Here is a 20,226-nt window from a genome sequence, read left to right on the forward strand (position 1 = left end):
AATTTCTCTCTGTCCCCACTACACTCCCAACTCTAGGTGAGAAATAAAACCTGCAGAAACTGAAGGCTGATTCCAGCACATCGCTGTGGAGTTTTCATTCCCACTGTTCTTTGGGAGAAAAAAAATTAGTACATAAATATCCAAACTTCTGACTTCTCTTGAAAACATGGCCAACTGGCCTGCTTTTCAGCATGGGTGAAGTGAAGGAAAGGCTGCTCCCAGTGGTAAGGCCTGTGCTACCGAGGGTCCAACATGGCAACCTAGTCCTAGTATCATTTCTCTTGCCTCCTGGGGCCATGAGTTTGTAAGAACTAGACTGCTAGCTGTCTTAAGATAAAGACTACTTTTGTCTTGATCAACTTTCACTTTGAAGCCTTTAACCCAGAACCCAGCACACAGTTCTTCCTTGTACATTTGTTGGATGATATAAAATATCTTGTGGATGCATATGACATTTCTTCCAATACTGAAAGCATGCAACTGAAGTACTGCTCTGCCCTAAATCTTTGATGCAGAATGGCATAATAGGTGTCCCTGATGTCTGCCATTAGACTCACTAAATAAAGCCAGTTGTTTAATCCCTGGACTGTCCCTGAAGTCTTCACTTTGCCATTTGACAACTTATCTTCCTAGCAATCTCCTCTCCAACAAAGACAGCAATGCATATCTCATGAAGTGGCTAGAAAGATGACATGAAACCAAGAATGTCGAGCATGGCCCCTAGTATCCATTTTCATGATGGTCTTAGCAGTTTTTTTCTCCAAGTAGTCAAGGTTCTCCATCTTTGTAGATGTCCAAGCAGATCGGTTTGATTTTCCAGCCAAGCTTCAAGGAAGAGATTAAAGTTCAATTCTCTGTATTCTGAGAAGCTTCAAAGTCCACTCACCAAGGACACTGATGGAGGTAAAGATTTTATCAAGATCTTTGTGCTTTTTTCAGACCTATTAGTGGCCTAAAGGACTAAACTAGGGCATGTCAGAGCATATATAACTAAAGGCTTCTGGTCACCACTACATGATAAGAACCTGAACTTCCTTGAGTACTTGGAGCCAGGAAAGAAGCATGAAATGGCTTGTGCTCCTTGGCCTGGTGGCCTTCTCAGATTGCAGAGTCATGTAAGTATGGAGACCGAAAGCCACATCATATTCATTTCTGTGATTTTTCTTTTCACCTGATTATTCTATTCATCTGGTTTAGAAGAGAATGAAATATTTCCCTCACAATCTTAAAGTTCAATCCTTACTTATTGATAAGTACCTTGCTATAGGAACTGTGGGTCCTAAGGATCTTGGTGTAGATTTGCATAGCTGCACAACTCTTGGGTTCCAGTCATGTCATGACCTATTGAAATTGGAACTCCTTGCAACTGTTCAGTGCACAGTCAGTGCAGATGCAGGTGTGGTCCTGTGGAATAGCACTTTTCTACATTTTATTTAGCATGTCCTCTTTGTTCCCTCTCTAACTCAGTGTGTATATGTCTATGTCTGCATCTCTGTATCACTATCATTTATCTCTCCATCTCTTTGGAAGTCTCTGAGTGCATTTCTCTCTGTGTTGTTTTCCTTTAATTTTTATTTGACTCATTCTTCCTTCTCAAGCCTCTACATTTCCCTAACTTGTTCCCCATCCCCTGGATTGTTTTTTCAGCTATCTCTTTTCTTTCAACTTGGGGAGGATTGGGAGAGCTACTTATACACTGTTTTATATCTGACAAGCAGTGTGACCACAGCCAACTCACAAGTTCAGTTCAGTTCAGGCGCTCAGTCATGTCCGACTCTGCGACCCCATGAATCGCAGCATGCCAGGCCTCCCTGTCCATCCATCTCCCGGCGTTCACTCAGACTCATGTCCATCGAGTCAGTGATACCATCCAGCCATCTCATCCTCTATCATCCCGTTCTCCTCCTGCCCCCGATCCCTCCCATCATCAGAGTCTTTTTCCATTGAGTCAACTCTTCGCATGTGGTGGCCAAAGTACTGGAGTTTCAGCTTTAGCATCATTCCTTCCAAAGAAATCCCAGGGTTGATCTCCTTCAGAATGGACTGGTTGGATCTCCTTGCAGTCCACGGGATGAATCTTCTCCAACACCACAGTCCAAAAGCATCAGTTTTTTGGTGCTCTGCCTTCTTCACAGTCCAACTCTCACATCCATACATGACCACAGAAAAAAACCATAGCCTTGACTAGACAGACCGTAGTCGGCAAAGTAATATCTCTGCTTTTGAATATACTATCTAGGTTGGTCATAACTTTTCTTCCAAGGAGTAAGCGTCTTTTAATTTCATGGCTGCACTCACCATCTGTAGTGATTTTGGAGCCCCCAAAAATAAAGTCTGACACTGTTTCCACTGTTTCCCCATCTATTTCCCATGAAGTGATAGGACCAGATGCCATGATCTTCATTTTCTGAATGTTGAGCTTTAGGCCTACTTTTTCACTCTCCACTTTCACTTTCAAACCTCTTGCATATTAAATTCCTCCCTTGTAAAAGAGGACAGGAATCCCCCTTCTACCTCCTTCCCTGAGCTTCTATGAGAAGTATACATTGGGAAGGCAACAGCAATGCTAGTGGCTGTCATTGTTGAGACTTTCTATTTATCAGGCACCTTATGTCCATCACTTCACTATCCCCAAGATGTCCTATTTGGAGGGTTTGAATCATTACATTCCACCATTTTACTGAGAGGATACTGAGACCCCACATGGTCTTATGGCTTATCCAACATTACAGAAGAGAATCTTTATTCAAACCTATGTCTTTGTCATGGTATATGCATAAAATTCTGATAATAAGGTGACTCATAAAAATGATTGGAAAATACACAGGGCCATTTCAATGACAGTTATACCTTAACTCTGAAAGCTAATTGTAGCTTCTTTGTTTTCTTTGTCAAATGTTCAGCGAAAGAATACCTCTAACAAAAGTGAAGACCATGAGAAAAACCTTAAGTGAAGAAAACATGCTGAACAATTTCCTGAAGGAACATGCTTACAGACTGTCCCAGATTTCTTCTCGTGGCTCAGTTATAACTATTCACCACCTAGGCAACATTATGGATGTGAGTGTTTTGGGTGGATGGTGCTCCACAGCTCCCCCTCGTGCTCTAGCCTAGCACTGGGGCTCATCTGGAGGTGACAGGTGGGATGTTGGGGCTGGGGCTCCTGCAGGAGGCAGAAACCCTGAGCAAAAGACGCCCAACCCAGAGGAGAAGACACTATCATCCTCAACTCTTGGTCTTGGTAACTGGGCCCAAAACTTACCAGGTGGCAGGTAAACTTCCATTTCTGTGTCAAAGATGTGTTATTAGTTTGATGGAGACTGTTCCTTCTGAGGAGAAGGCAATGGTAACCAACTCCAGTGTTCTTAACTAGAGAATTCCAGTGACAGGGGAGCCTGATGGGCTGCTGTCTATGGGGTTGCATAGATTCAGACACGACTGAAGCAACTTAGCTGCAGCAGCAGCAATTCCTTCTGAACTAAGGGAGTCACTCAGTTACAGATGAAGAGTGAACCATCTCTGATCAAAAGGTAGAACCAACTGCAAAGCAACTGTGAATCCCCAGACAGAGGAATTCAGTTTCCACAGATGCAAGAACCACAGCAGTAAAGTTATTGAACCTGTATTCCGTGTAAGGCCATAAGAATCTAACACATTGGTTACTGTTCTTAGATTAGAAAAAGGGCTTATTTTGCCTTCAAGAATGCCCATGCCAGCCTGAGAGATATGCAAAAAGTAAATACATGTCAAATGAAAGGGTCACCTGTGTGGTGTTGATTGGATGTGGTCTGAGTTTGGAGGAAGTGGCTGGGGTTGATCAAGAAGGACCTCCTGGATAAGGCTGGGTTTGAAGAAACTACAGAGCTTCTCAAATGAAGGAACCAGGACTTCCCTGGGTGTCCAGCTTCCTGGAGGTCCAGTGGTTATGCCTCTGGGCTTCCCATGCAGGAGGTACCACTTCAACACCGGGTCACAGAATCAATATCCTGCATACAATGTAGCACAGGAAAAAATATCAAATGCAAGCACCTCTGTGATCAAAGGCTTTGAGCTGCACAGTGGTTAGAAAGTGATCTCAAGAGATATTTGACACCCAGATGGAGGCAGCAGTGTGGGAAGAGAGGGTAGCCAGTTCTGCACTAACTCACTCCCTCCTTCTCCCAGCAGATGCTCTGTGAGGGTAACATCACCATTGGAACACCCCTTCAGGAATTCCATGTTGTCTTTGACACAGGCTCATCTGAGTTGTGTGTGCCTTCCCTCTTTTGCCCCAGTTCAACCTGTGCCCTGCCACTCTGTTTTCCACCCTTGGGACCTGATGACACCCATCTCTTGTGTCTGCAGCTACACAAGTTGTTTCAGACATTACAAGTCTTCCACCTTCCCGCCTACCCAAAAGACCTTCAGCATCACCTATGAATCTAGGAACATGAAGGGATTTCTTGCTTATCACACTGTTCGGGTAATGTGTTAACAGAAGCTGAGTCAGGACTGGCTATGGCGTGACCCCTGCTTTCAAAACAGATTCAGGACCATCTGGCAGGACCCTTCCTAGCCTAACTCCCATAGATATTGGCCATCTTACCCACAGGAACCTGTCCCTGGGGAGGCAGTGCCCATGGTGACACATGAGCAAACAGATTAGCTAATCCAGAGAGTGACTTGAGGTGTGGACTTGCAGCTCCTCTGCCCATGAGAAGTTCAAGGTTTATTTTGTTGGAAGCGAAAAGAGGGGGGAAAAGCACCTACTTTTATATTCACAGACTGTGCCAAGCACTTTCAGGTAATAACTGGTTTAATCCTGCAACAACCCCACACAGCAGGTGGTCTGATTAGCTCTGGAGACATATGAGGAAACTGAGATACAGACAGCAAGAGCCTTGCTGAGGTCACACATGTGGTAAACAGTGGAACTGGGCTGGCTTTTCAAGACTGAAGTTGCTGTGGGGTGTTTAGGGAAAGTATAAAACTGATCTAAGGACCCTGGGGGCAGTCAAGAGCTTCAAGTATTCAGAATGGGAAACTGGAGGCCAGACATGTCAGGGAGCCAGATAATTGAGTTCTCACTCTAGGATGCCTTTGAGAGTCTAATAAAACCTATGGCCTGCCTCCCCAAAATACTTGAGTAGTTCCTGTCTATCTCTTTCTCTCTCATACACACTCATACAAATACACACATATCCCCAAAAGTGAATTTCTCAGGCAGTAATTTCATAGATCCCTGCAAGCAAGATTGAGTTTTCGGCTTCTGTCTTCCTGGACAGATGCAGAATTCCCAGTACATTACAGAGAATGCAGTCCATTCCTGTCATTAGGTCATAGTGATGCCAAAGAGAAGGCTATCTTGCTCTCGACTCATTTTCTCCACAAGGGGGCATGAATGGGTCCTGGCCTGATGCTTGGTTGCCCCACCTGTACAGAAGCCATAAGGCCGATTTGATTCACTCAGGTGGTGTTTTTCAGAGGGGCAGCTGTTTTAAAATTCACAGCCTCTCTCAAATGGAACCCAAATTCCCCTCCCAGCTTGGTCTAACCGTCTGAGATCCACCAAAGACACAGAACAGCCTCAATTCTTCTCTGAGGATCTAATGGCAATGTATGTCAGCCCAGTCCAAGCTCCAATTCATGTATCTGTAAGTGGGAACACTCTTCTCTCCCACAGATTGGGGACCTTGTAAGTACTGACCAGCTGTGCAATCTAAGCGTTGTAGAATACGGGTGTGAGGGTGCACCTTTTGATGGCGTCTTGGGCTTGAACTACCCCAACATATCCGTCTTTGGAGCTATCCCCATCTTTGACAACCTGAAGAATTAAGGTGCCATTTCTGAGCCTATTTTTGCCTTCTACTTGAGCAAGTAAGTCTGAGATGGACAATCCCTTTCTCCATATTAGCTGTAAGATGCTTTCAGTTGCACGAAAATTATAGAACACTTGATAAAGAAGTATCCTGAGAGATAATCTAACCCATGATATATATAGCCTAAGGGCCATACCTGGCTTCACCACCAGCATTTATAAATAGCGTTTCATTGGAACACAACCCTGCTCCTTGTCTCAAGACTAGTAACTTGCTATAGCGGGGAGAGTGAGGAGGAAGGCTAATGGAAGGCAACAGGAAACAAGTTGGAGGAAAAGGCAATAGGATTTGCTTATGAATTTGATAAGCAAGGAAGGAGAAGGATGGTGGCTATCTTTCCTTCCTCATTAGCATTCCACTGGGAGCCCAGGACCACCTACCCAACTTGCAGGAGCCAGTGAAAAATAAAACTATGGGACACAAAACAAACGTGTGGGACCCCTTGTTCAAGAAATATGAGGCATTTCAAGACAGGAGAGCAGAGGTGGGGTCCCTTCTGAGTGTGGGGCCATTTGAACAGTAGAGGTCACATGCCAGCAGAGCCAACTCTGGGTGACCTGAACCCACACCCTTAGAACTCCCAGGCTTTGACTTTCCTGAAAAAATGACAAGCTGGACAAGGAGAAAGCCATTATGCTTCAGCACCATGTCCTCTGAGTGTATCTGAGCACTCAGGTCGCAGGAGGTCCACGGCATCTTCAGAAGACAGAGTGGGTGGAGCCCAGCCAGGTGACTCAGCTTCTAACCTCCTCTGTGCCACTTGTTAGCCAGTAACCAACCTCAGTCTAGATCTCAATCGCTCTTAGACTCGATTTCTTCATCTGTACGTGGGGACCTTATTAGGGCCGTGATGGGTGGACCAGCACAGCTCTAAGACAGTGCTGCTGTTACTGTCCTCCAAGGATCCCCACCCCCACCCCCCCAGCTCTTCTCTATACACATGCAGGGCAAAAGGCAGTGTGGTGATATTTGGTGGGGTGGATAAATCCTACTACCAGGGAGTGCCCAACTGGGTACCATTGATTGAAGCGGGAAACTGGAGTGTACACATGGACTGGTAAGCCTCTCCCTCTGACGGTCAGCCCAAGTGATGCTCCCGCTACTGTACATGGACACAGGCAGACACACACAAATGCATTCTCAGACACACAGTCACACAGACATATACACCACCCACAATGACACAGACAGACACACAGACACATGAAAACACTCAAGCAGACACATATAAACATGCACAGAGACACATATAAACATGCATAGCTAGTCAGAGACACAAAAGCACACAAAGAGACACATACAAACACATATACAAGCAAACACACAAGCACATAGATTGCAAACAACTCATGGTTTCATAATTACCCCAGGCCTTCTGACCAGGGCTCTGACTAGGGTCCTAAAAGGGTCTGGAGAGGTCTGTGCAGCTGGCAGAGGGCTGCAGCCACTGCCCTGTGAGGCGTGGAGCATGGTTAGAGGACTCTACAGTGTGGTGAACAGAGGATCAGGGAGAATTTCTCCAGCCTGAACAGAGTTATAAGATGACCAACTGTCCAGGGCTGCTTGGGACCAAGGAAGTTCTCAGTACAGATAAATATGACTTTAAAAACACAGAAAGTCCTGAACAAATGGATAGAACTGGTCTCCTAAGGGAGCAACTTACTCAGCACTGTAGAGAGATTTGCTGAAGTCTCAAGACGTGAAAGCAACTAATAAAAAAGACACCCCACGTACCTGGCCACACAGTAGGGCAGGGGCTATAACAGAGAATCAGGAAGTTGGAATCCAGGAATGACCTGAGGACAAAAGGCAATAATTGATAGGATTCTGTGTGATACCCTCAGACAAAAGCTGACCTGTCCTTTGGGGTTACTGTGGGCTAGTCATGTATTTCCTGACCAGGGTCTCAGGGTCTGAGCTGGTTGTAGGAACAGTGCTAGGAGACACCCTATCCCAGAGGCACCCCTCTCTCCCCCTACTATGAGATTCTGCTGCCCCTGCGAATCTCCATGTTCACTCTGTGGTTGACCTGTTATTTGTTCCCCACCAGATACAGCTCTCTGGATGTTTCTCATTCATTATTTTCACAGTCTTCATTCACTCACTAAACACACGAGCATTGGGCATCCACTGTGTGCCAGGCACTTCAGGGAGGCAATGAGAATAAAACTCGCCCTCACATCTAAGAAGGTAGATGCACAGGAAATGACACACACACATAGTGAATTGTGACTTTGGTACATGCTAGAGAGTACTCTTGCCTGGAAAATCCCATGGGCAGAGGAGCCTGGTGGGCTGCAGTCCATGGGGTTGCTGAGGGTCGGACATGACTGAGCTACTTCACTTTGACTTTTCACTTTCATGCATTGGAGAAGGAAATGGCAACCCACTCCAGTGTTCTTGCCTGGAGAATCCCAGGGACGGGGGACCTGGTGGGCTGCTGTCTATGGGGTCGCACAGAGTCGGACACGACTGAAGTGACTTAGCAGCACCAGCAGACATGAGGAAGGGTCTACAGAGACTGTCAAGAAAGGAGACTGATAAACACTGGGGGAAGGACTTCCCTGAAACCATGACAACTAAGCTGGAATCTGGAAGATGAGAAGAAATTTGCTAGTCAAAGGGGTGGGGGCTCCTCTAGGAAGGATGACCAGCTTGTGTCAAGGTGCAAAAGATCCTGGTGTATTCAAGTACTGCATTCAAGGATGGAAAGGAAGATGCTGTATCGGGAGCAAAGGAAAAGAGGGCAAGAGACAAAGGGCTGTTTAGGAGACAGTCGGGAAGGGGGCACCTCTGGGGAGACTCAGAGTGACCTTGATGCCCTCTCTGTCACACTGTCTCTCAGCATCTCCATGAAAAGAAAGGTTATTGCTTGTTCTGGTGGCTGCGAGGCCCTTGTGGACACCGGGACATCACTGACCTTGGCTCAAGAAGACTGTTCAATAACATACAGAAGCTCCACGCTATGGGGTTCCAAGGTGAAGAAGGGTCATGCCCCAGGGTCACTCCCAGTATCCACACACAAGAAGGATCTCCAGGGCCAACCTCTCTCCTTCTCTCTCTAACAGCACTACATTTCATGTTTTGCCATCTATACCCTGCCCTCTATTATCTTCACCATCAATGGTATCAATTACCCAGTCCCAGCTCAAGCCTACATGCTCAAGGTGAGGACAGAACCCTGAGGGGTGGTTCTCAAATAGGAACTTGAAATAACCCTTGGCCTGCTGCTGGGAGAAGGCTGCCCTCTGCAGGCCATCTTCCACTGTTGCAGATGCTGCTGAGCCCTGTGGCTGGGCCAGTGCCTGCCAGAAAAAAAAAAAAAAAAAAAAAAACCACTTGAGAGTAAAGGACTGTCTGGGACACTAATCATCCTGAAATAAATGTGGAGACACCATGCCATGCTGGCATGGTGGGAGTCACAACGAGAGGGGAACACTCAAGTCTTCAGTGTTCCAAGAGCTTCAGTTCAATCTGAACCCTCAGATGGATGAACACGGAGAGTCAGCTCTAGCAGTCCCTGAAATAGGCCACATTACAAGGAGAATGGCTGGGGACAGTCCCAGTGTGCTATCCTACCATAGGGATTAATAGTCTCCCTTCTCTTGCAGTTTTCCTGGTTTGGATGATAAATTACATGGTCAGCCTAGTTCTCGGCTGCCGTTTTGCCTTGCTCTGCCAGGTGCCCCCTTTGTGATTTAGGGTACCGACCCCTCTGTGGGGAGGTTGGATACTAAGGTGAGTAAAGGATGCACAGTGACTGCTCAGCCCCAGCACAGGGTGGAGGCTTCATGTCAGCTCCCTGCGGGAGTTTGTAACAGACTGATGAATTCAAAGAAAGCTTTGAGGAAGGGAGGGAATTTCAGGAATTGTAAAGTCACAAACTCATTGAACCATATGGAAGATTGTTTGGTTCTAGGCAAACTTCACTGGATTCTATGCAAATGGCATCCCAAGGTGCTCTGAGTTGAGGGACTTACTCATGGTGATGAGGGCTAGGACTGACCGATGGGGATGGGGGACCAGAGTATGTTACCGAACCAAGCCTGGAGTGGCCAAAGAGGGTGAGTGCGGACTGAAGGAGGCTTCCCAGAGTTCCTAAGTTAAGTCTTCAAGAACGTGCTGTGGGCACTGCTCTATTTAAGATGGATAACCAACAACGAGTTACTGTGTAGCACAGGGAACTCTGCTCAATTATATGACAGCCTGGATGGGAGGGGTATTTTGAGGACCAGGATTCATGCATACATATGGGTGAGTCCCTTTACTGTCCACCTGAAACTCAAAATATTGTCAATCAGCTATACTCCAATTCAAAATAAAGTTGTTGTTGTTGTTGTTTTAATTGTGGATTGTGGGAAGCAGGAGGCAAACAGGCATTCTCTGCAGAGAAAACAAGGAGCAGGAGTCAGAAGGAAGGAAACAGGGAGTGAGGAGAACTACGGACACTCTCATTCTTTTCTGAAGATTTTATTGAACTCTGGCTAATCTTCAGTGTTGCATTAAGTTTTGCTGCACAGCAAAGTGACTCAGTTTTAAACATAAAAATTATATATTATTTTTCTTATTCTTTTCATGTGGTTTATGACTGGATATTTAATATATTTCCTAATACTCTACAGTAGAACTTTGTTGTTTATCATTCTTCTGTATCCACAACTCCCAGTCCTTTTCTCCCCCACACTCTTCCTTATGGAAACTGCAGGTCTTGGCCCTTTTTGGTTGTGGATGAACTCTCATATCCCCTGCTAATGAGAAAATCCCTTGATACTTACCAAAAGAGAGAAATAAAACCAACAATGTTGCTGGATCTGGATATTTGTGGGAGTCCCACAAAAGGGCTCAGGCTGACTGGTGTGTGTCTCTGACTCCCCCAGGATTCTAGAGGCCACTGCTATACCACCTTTAAAGAGAACACAGTGAGGACATCTACAGAGAACTGGATCCTGTGTGACGTATTCCTGAGGCTGTATTTCTCAGTCTTTGACTGAGGAAATGACAGGATTGGCCTGGCATGGGCAGTGTAAATGCTTGGTGTGGTTCAGGAATCAATAAGGCCGCTCTGAGCAAACACTTACTCACACTTAGGGCACTCCTGCCCAGGATGCTGGTTTACTGTATTTGGTGGTCTGCACACCCTATTCTCATGAAAGAATAAAGGGTTTCACTCTTAATGGTGCTGAAACAAACGGGTGCCTCTGTTTGTGTCTGGGAGGTGTACTAAGATTGGGAAGGATCTAGAACAAAGTCTGAATCACATTTGAGAGGAGACTACTCAAACTGGCCTCAAGGAATGGGGAGACTCATTGAAATGATTCTGGGAATCCAGAACACAAGAATCAGAGCAAATACAAAGATCTCAGTGTCTGGACCCAAGAAATCAGAAGTCATCAGTCCTCAATTTCACACCCTCATATTTCATTCCCTCTTCTTTGATGGTCTTAGCCTGACAACTTTCTTCCTTAAGGCTTCTACACTTAGTGTGGGAGTCCAAGCTACCTGCCCTAGGGTTTTATATCCTGAAGGCATCTCCAATAAGGAAAGAAAAGATTACAGACATCAGAGTTTAAGGGTGTTCTCTAAATGACCCACTTTAGATCACATGTGCAGCCACAGCTCAGTCATCTTGGCAGGAACATGGGGTCCTATGATTGGCTCTACATGGTCTTGTGGCCCTGACCCAGGAGCACACATGATTGTCAATTTCCTCCAGAACTGCATGACTGAAGCTGGGGAGAGGCAGCCCCAAGTAAAGAGACTGGATGATGGTCTAGGCCATAGAAGAGTTTGTGATGGTCCACCAACTCCACCACCTCCTCATTCAGAGGAATTATAGGGGGTAATGAAATAGACTCTCTTCATCCCATCTCAGATGATCTTATCACTAGGCTTCTCCTCCAGGGGAGTTTGGGTGAGGTACTTCATGCAAAGCTCATTATCTCTTGTTCCACACCCCAGTAACCAGCTCTCTGCCACATATGCCTGCTCGGTCCTTTCCATTCCTACCTGGTAAGTGGTGGCCCCAGTGGATCCCTGAGCCATCACCCACCTCCAGGGCCCAGAATGCCCTTCCTTGGCCTCCAGTGCTGCTGGGGAGAATGCAACTCAGGTATCAGGGGACCCAGGGTACACAGAGCCTTCAGCCTTTCTGAGCTTCCTCCAGGGGTGGAGCTACAAACTATTTGCTTGGAGCTGCCATGGTTAGGCACTTCTGCAGTGGAAGCATCTGTTCTTTCCACCTGGAGGCTCTCAGTAGATGTCTCAGCTGAGACAGCAGGAGTCAGACGTTGATTTCCTTTCCGAATGACTGGTTTGATCTCCTTGTTGCATAAGGGACTCTCAAGAATCTTCTCAAGCACCACAGTTCAAAAGCTCAATTTTTTGACATCCACCCTTTCTTATGGTCCAGATTGCACATCTGTACATGATTACTGGAAAAATCATAGCTTTGACACTACAGACCTCTGTGGCAAAGTGAGTTTCTGCTTTTTAATGCACTGTGCAAGTTTTTCATAGCCTTTCTTCCTTCCAAGGAGCAAGTGTCTTTTAATTCTGTGGCTGCTGTCAAGGTCCATAATGATTTTGGAGCCCAAGGAAATAAAATCTTCCCACTGTTTCCACTTTTCCCTCATCTATATGCCATGAAGGGGTGGGACTGGATGCGATGAATGTTGAGTATCTTTTTATGAATAGTTTTTTGAACGTTGAGTGTAAGCTAGTTTTTTCATCTCCTCTCCTCATCGAGAGGCTCTTTAGTTCTTCTTTGCTTTCTGCTGTTAGGGCAGTGTCATCTTTATATCTGTGGATGTTGATACTTCTCTCAGCAATCTTGATTCCAGCTTGTGATTTATCCAGACCAGCATATTGAAAGATGTATCCTACATATAAGTTAAATAACAAGAGTGACAATGTATACCTTCTCATTCTCCTTTCCCAATTTTAAGTCTTTCAGTTGTTTCGTGTCTGATTCTAACTGCTGCATTTTGAGCTACATACAGACTATTCAGGAGACAGGTAAGATGATCTGATACTCCCGTTTCCTTAAGAATTTTCCACAGCTTGTTGTGGTCCACACAGTGAAAGGCTTTAGCATAGTCAGTGAAGGAGATGGAAATGCTTTTCTGGGATTCCCTTGCTTTCTCTATGATCCAATGGATGTTGGCAATTTGATCTCTGGTTCCTCAAACCAGTTTGTATACCTGGAAATTCTCAGTTCATGTACTGTTGAAACTTAGCTTGAAGAATATTGAGTATTACCTTGCTAGCAAGTGAGATGAGCACAATGGCATGATAGGCTGAACATTCTTTGGGATTGCCTTTCTTTTGGATTGGAATGAAAACTGACCTTTTCCAGCACTGTGGCCACTGATGAGTTTTCCAAATTTGATGACATATTGAATGCAGCAGTTTTACAGCCACATTCTTTAGAATTTTAAACAGCTCAGCTGGAATTCCATCACCTTCCTTAGCTTTTCTTATAGTGATGCTTCCTAACGCCCACTTGACTTCATACTCCAGTATATCTGGCTTTATGTGAGTGACCCCAGCATCATGCCTCTCCTGGTCATTATGACCATTTTGTATAGTTCTTCTGTGCATTCTTGCCACCTCTTCTTAATCTCATCTGCTTTTGTTAGGTCTTTGACTTTATGTCCTTTATTGTGCCCATCTAAGCATGGAGTGTTCCTCTAGTAGCTCCAATTTTCTTGAAGAGATCTATGCTCTTTACAGTCCTACTGTTTTCCTCTAATTCTTGCAGTGTTGACTTACAAAGACTTTCTTATCTCTTCTTGCTATTCTCTGGAATTCTGCATTCCATTGGGTATATATTAACCTTTCTCCTTTGCCTTTCTCTTCTCTTATTTTCTCAGCTGTTTTTAAGGCCTCCTCAGGCAACCCTTTTTCCTTCTCACATTTGTTTTTCTTAGGGATGGTTTTGGCGACCACCTCCCGTACAATGTAACAAACCTCCATCCATAGTTCTTCAGCCTACCAGACCTAATCCCTTGAATCTATTTTTCATCTCCACTATATAATCATAAGGGATTTGATTTAGGTCATAGCTTAATGGTCTACTGGTTTCCCTTACTTTCTTCAACTGAAGCCTGAACATTGCTTGCTTCTGCCTAAGCAATAGTGCCAGATGACACCCACCACTCCCAATGGGTATGGAGCAAAATCACAAAATTTGAGGACTGTTACACTGGGTTTGTGCTTTGATTTTCACATGCTTAGCTGTGTGGCCTTGATCAAGTCCCTTAACCTCAGTTTTCTCATCTGGAAAATGGGCACCATGATTTTTTCACCTTCAGGATTGCATGTGTGCCTGCAAAGAGCAAGTGGCCCAAGAGAGCTTTCTGGGTTCCTCAGTCTGGAACAAATATGATTTATTCTACCACTTGGTGAGAAGGAAATCTTCTGTTTAGAGGTTATGGCTGCCATCCCAGAGGCTAAATATTGATTCAAGCTGAATGACATCTATTTCTGAACCCTGACACAGAACTCTGACTGAGCCGATGCTTCTGTTTTCTGGGCTCCCACAAGAGCAAATGATTACTGGCTCAGATTACTCCCTTCCTCAGTCTTACCAGTCAGCCTTTCCTTATCAATTACTTCTCCCCTGAAATCACACTGCAAGGAAAGTCGTAAAGGCTCTTGGTCTCTTGTCAGTTTCCCACATCTCCAGCATAGCAAGAAGTAGCTGTTATAGTTACTTGTCATAGCAACAGCTATGGCAACCTGTACAATCCAATCTCACCCTGTTAAATGAATCTGTCCCCTTTGGCCCCTCATGTTTAAATTACCTACAGTTGCCTTAGATACCTTCCTATGCTTGCTGTTTAATGATGAAATATGTGTGGGCCTCATCTTGTTTTCTTTCCCAAGCATAATTCCGACCATGCAATTAAGTAACCAAACATTTAGTCATCTAACTACCCACAGGAATTAACAAAAAGCAAACCACCCATCTTGCATTTCTTGCTTGCCCCAAAACATGATTGAAGTGATATTCTGAAACAATGTGATACATTGACATGTACACTCCAGAAGAGACCTTTTTCTCTGGATTTGTTTTCCATCTAGTGTAGAATGTCTACCATAATCCTGGCCATCCAGCAGCTGGTCACTTAATTTTTGCAGATTCAGCCCACTCCATATTCCTTCCACATTGTTCAGTAAAATCTAGAGAACAGACTCAGTCAAAGTTCTCACTCCTGCAGAAAACAGTTTTTGATTTTTTTTTTTTATGGAAAACAATATTTGTTAACACATTCAAAATCATGTGCTCCTTGCCTTGGATTCAAGGAGCTGCACCAGAGGATGGGAAGCCTCCCTTTCCACCTAAATTTTTCAGCATTCCAACCAGAGCCACAGGCTTGACTGGATCCCGAGGCTTCTGCCTACACCCTAATGTCCTCTGTACATCAGTTCAGTTCAGTCTCTTAGTCATGTCCAACTCTTTGCTGTATCATGGGGTGCAGCACACCAGGTTTCCCTGTTCATCACCAATTCCCGGAGCTTGCTTAGACTCATGTTCAAGTTGATGATACCACCCAGCAATTTCATTTTCTGTCTTCCTCTTTCCCTCTTGCCTTTAATCTTTCCCTGCATCAGGGTCTTTTCTAATGAGTCAGTTCTTCCTATCAGGTGGCCAAAGTATTAGAGGTTCAGCTTCAGCATTGGCCCTTCCAATGAATATTCAGGACGGATTTCCTTTAGGATGGACTGGTTGGATATCCTTGCAGTCCAAGGGACTCTCAAGAGTCTTGTCCAACACGACAGTTCAAAAGCATCAATTCTTTGCTGCTCAGCTTTCTTTATGGTCCAACTCTCACATCCACTCACGACTTCTGGTAAAATCATAGCTTTGACTCTACAGGCTTTTGCTTCTAAAATACTGTCTCTGCTTTTTAGTATGCTGTCAGGTTTTTCATAGCTATTCTTCCAAGGAGCTAGTGTGTGTTTTTTTTGTTTTGTTTTTTTTTTTTTTTTTCACAACTGCAGTCACTCTCTGCAGTAATTTTGGAGCCCAGAGAAATAAAGTCTGTCACTGTTTTCATTGTTTCTCCAGGTATTTTCCATGAAGTGATGGAACTGAATTCCATGATCTTTGTTTTTTGATCAGTACATTCCACATCAAGACCATCCCCAAGAAAAAGAAATGCAAAAAAGCAAAATGGTTGTCTTAGGAGGACTTACAAATAACTTAGAAAAGAAGAGAAGCAAAAGGCAAAGGAGAAAGGAAAGACATACCCATCTGAATGCAGAGTTCCAAAGAAAAGCAAGAATACATTAAAAAAAAATTTTTTTAAGCCTTCCTAAATGATCACTGAAAAGAAACATAGGAAAACATTAGAATGGTAAAGACCAGAGATCTTTTCAAGGAAATTAGAGATAGGGAGGGAATGTTTCAGGCAAAGATGGGCACAATAAAAGAGAGAAATGGTATGGACCTAACAGAAGCAGAATATATTAAGAAGAGGTTGAAAGAATACATAGGAGAACTGCACAAAAATGATATTAATGACCCAGATAACCACGATGGTGTGATCAGTCACCTAGACCTAGACATCCTGAAATGCAAAGTCAAATGGGCCTTCAGAAGCACCACTATGAGCAAAGCTAGTGGAGGTGATGGCATTGCAATAGAGCTATATCAGATTCTAAAAGATGATGCTGTTAAAGTGCTGCACTCAATATGCTAGCAAATTTGGAAAACTCAGCAGTGGCCACAGGACAAGAAAGGTCGTTTTCATTGCAATTCCCAAGAAAGGTGATTTCAAAGAATGTTCGACTACCACACAGTTGCACTCATCTCACGTGCTACCAAAGTAATCTCCCCAAGCAAGTCTTCAACAGTACGTGAACTATGAAATTCCATATGTTCAAGCTGGATTTAGAAAAGACAGAGGTACCAGAGATCAAATTGCCAATATTCGTTAGATGATAGAAAAAGCAAGAGAATTCTAGTAAAACACCTACTTCTGTTTTATTGACCATGCAAAAGCCTTTGACTGTGTGGATCACAACAAAATGTATAAAACTTACATAGATGGGAATACCAGACCATCTTACCTGCCTTCTGAGAAATCTGTTTGCAGGTCAAGAAGCAACAGTTAGAGCTGAACATGGAACAATGGACTGATTCCAGATCGGGAAAGGAGTAGGTAAAGGCTGTATACTGTCACCTCACTTATTTAAATTATATGCAGAGTACATCATGCCAAATACCCAACTGGATGAAGCACAAGCTGGAATCAAGATTGCTGTGTGTAATATCAATACACACAAAACTAAGGACATGCTGAAGACACTACCCTAATGCCATAAATTGAACAGGAGCTAAAGAGCCTCTTGATGAAAGTGAAAGAGGAGAGTGAAACATCTGGTTTAAACTCCACATTCAGAAAATAAAGATCCTAGCATTTGGTCCCATCAGTTCATGGCAAATACATGGGGAAACAGTGGAAACAGTGAGAGACTTTATTTGAAGGGGCCCCAAAATCACTGCAGATAATGGCTTCAGTCATGATATTAAAAGATGCTTGCTCATTTCAAGGAAAGCTGTGACAAATCTATACAATTTTTAAAAAAACAGAGACATTACTTTGCTGAAAAAGTTCAGTATAATCAAAGCTATGATTTTTCAAGTTGTAATGTATGGATGTGACAGTTACACCATAAAGAATGGTGAGCGATGAAGAATTGATGGCTTTGAACTGTGGTGTTGGACAAGACTCTTGAGAGTCCCTTCAAGTACAAGAAAATCAAACCAGTCAATCCTGAAGGAAATCAGCCCTGAATATTCATTGGAAGGACTGATGCTAAAATTGAACCTCCAATATTTTGGCCACCTGACGTGAAGAACTGACTCATTAGAAAAGACCCTGTTACTGGGAAAGATTGAAGGCAGGAGGAGAAAAGGACAACAGAGGACGAGATGGTTGGACGGCATCACCGACTTGATGGACATGAGTTTACCCAAACTCTAGGAGTTCATGAAGAACAGCGAGCCCTGGCGTCCTGCAGTCCATGGGGTTGTGAAGAGTGGGACATGACTGAGAGACTGAACTGAACTGAACATACCACATAGCAAATACTATTTGTAATTGGCATGTTTCTCCAGCAAGACTGGGGCTCCCTAAGACTAAGGCCCCAACACTTAACCCCAGTCAAGTCTGCACCCATGCACAGAAGTCAGTGCCTAGCATTCACAAGGCATCAGTGAGTTCTGATTGCAGGGGGACCTCCATTTTGGTAGACACAGAGGAGCAAAGGACACATTTATCCTCCCGTCTCAAATAATTCCAAAGTAGAAAAGACTAAAGAAAGAGCATTGTTTTACATCAAACATCTGACAGCAGAGAATGGATTCCTGAGGAGCGGAGCAAGCAAGGTGAGTTCTACAATGGCCTCATCTCTAGAATTAGTTTCCAACACATACATGGAACGGATATCTAGGCAGAGACAGTCTCCCCAAGAAGAGAGATTTGTGACTCTATATAGTTAGAGCTCACAGGAGAGAGCTACATACACAGAACTGTGGGAAAGTACAGGTGGTACCCCTCCAGTTTTAAGCAGAGAGTTGATAGTACTGGTCAGAATTATAGGGAACAATCCTTGAGTCTCAAATTGCATCAAGTCTAATTGTGTCCCCACCCACCAGCATGGAAATTACTCATAATTCCCATGAGATAAATAGGCCCTGAAGACAATATTGCCTTGCTAGTGGGAAATTGTAAACCTGGTCTAAAGGCTGGCTTCATCTCGGCTTAAAAAACTGAACAGCATGCCTTCAAAAAATGAAATTTTTTCCAAGAAATTAACAGTGTTTGCAAACAATGAAAGGAATAATTTATAAAAATTTAAAAATATCCAGCATCTAAAAGTAAGTGACCACATCCACAATCCAATTTAAGATTTGATTCATGCTGATGTTTGGCAAACCAATACAGTATTGTAAAGTAAAAAAATAAATAAAATAAACATAAATATAAAAAAATAAAATTTCCCTATAAATTGTGAAAGTATTTGTCCTACTTTCATCTCAATATTGTGAAGTAAGTATCCTCTGATAAAGATAAATAAATAAATTTAAAAAGAAAAAAAATCCAGATGTCTAAGGAAGCAAAAAAATATCCATAATGAAGGAAAAAACAATTAGTAAAAACACAAGTAAAATATATATTATATAATTAGCAGGGAAGGGCATTAAAATGCTTCAGTTCAGTTCAGTCACTCAGTCGTGTCTGACTCCTTGCGACATCATGAATCGCAGCACGCCAGGCCTCCCTATCCATCACCAACTTACTACATCAATAACCCTTATATTCACGAAGCTGAAGAATATTGAGTATGTTAAACAGAGACATGTAAAATAGAAATGGAAAGACTGTGGGAAAAAATTATTTGTGCATCACAGAGATTTGAAGTAACTTTAAGAGTGCTAAAATATATGTAAATGGAATCCCACAGGAAGTGAAAGACAAGAGAATAGAGAAAAGAACTTCATAATTACTGGCTGAAAAATTTCCAGATATGATGAAAGCTTTAAACCCATTAACACAAAAGCTCAATTAACTCAAGGACAAGAAATATGACAACTATACAAAGGCACATCATAATTCATGGTTTAAGACAATCAACCAGAGAAATGTAACCAGAAGGAAAAACAGACACAGTAGAACAAAAAATGGGGATGACAGCAAATTAGGCAAATGAAACAATGTTAGCCAGAGGACAATGGCACCACATCTTAAAATGCTGAGAGAAATATAATTGACTCAGACTTCTATACCCAAGAAAAATACATATCAAAAACAAGATAAAATACTTTCTCAGACATACAACAACTACAAGACTGTATCACCACCAACAGACCAATGTAATAAATGTTTTTTAAAAGGTCTCAAGTCAGAAGGAATTTAAGACGAAGTGAAAATCTGGATCTACAAGGGGAATGAACAGTACCCAAAATGACACGTATGTAATATGTATTAAAAGGTAAATACTTCCTTGGTGGTCCAGTGGTTAAGGATCTACTTTGCAATGCAAAGCATTTGCAAATGGCAAAGTTTTGTTCCTTTCCCAGATAACTAAGATCCCACATGTCAATGAGCAACTAAGCCTGCATGTTTCAAATAGAGTTTACACGCTGCAAATACTGAGCTTGCCATCCTAAAATAGAGTCCCTACCACAAAGAAGATCCTGCATGCCATGCTAAGACCCAGTACAAAGAAATGATAAATAAATAAATAATTTAATGATTATCATAATTAATAATGATAGACTGGCAAGTTAAAGATGCATACCATGGATCTTAAAACTACTTTTAAAACATTTTACACCAGTCAGAATGGCTGCAAT

The 20,226-nt window shown here is 43.3% G+C and overlaps 1 pseudogene; it reads left to right on the forward strand.

The window, feature by feature from the left end:
* The first annotated feature begins 1,062 nt into the window (after nt 1-1,062).
* LOC138084592 (pregnancy-associated glycoprotein 1-like) lies at nt 1,063-10,885 on the forward strand (annotated as a pseudogene).
* The last annotated feature ends 9,341 nt before the right edge of the window (nt 10,886-20,226 follow it).

Source organism: Capricornis sumatraensis, chromosome 8 (assembly GCF_032405125.1).
Source record: "Capricornis sumatraensis isolate serow.1 chromosome 8, serow.2, whole genome shotgun sequence".
In the NCBI taxonomy this organism is placed as follows: Eukaryota; Metazoa; Chordata; class Mammalia; order Artiodactyla; family Bovidae; genus Capricornis; species Capricornis sumatraensis.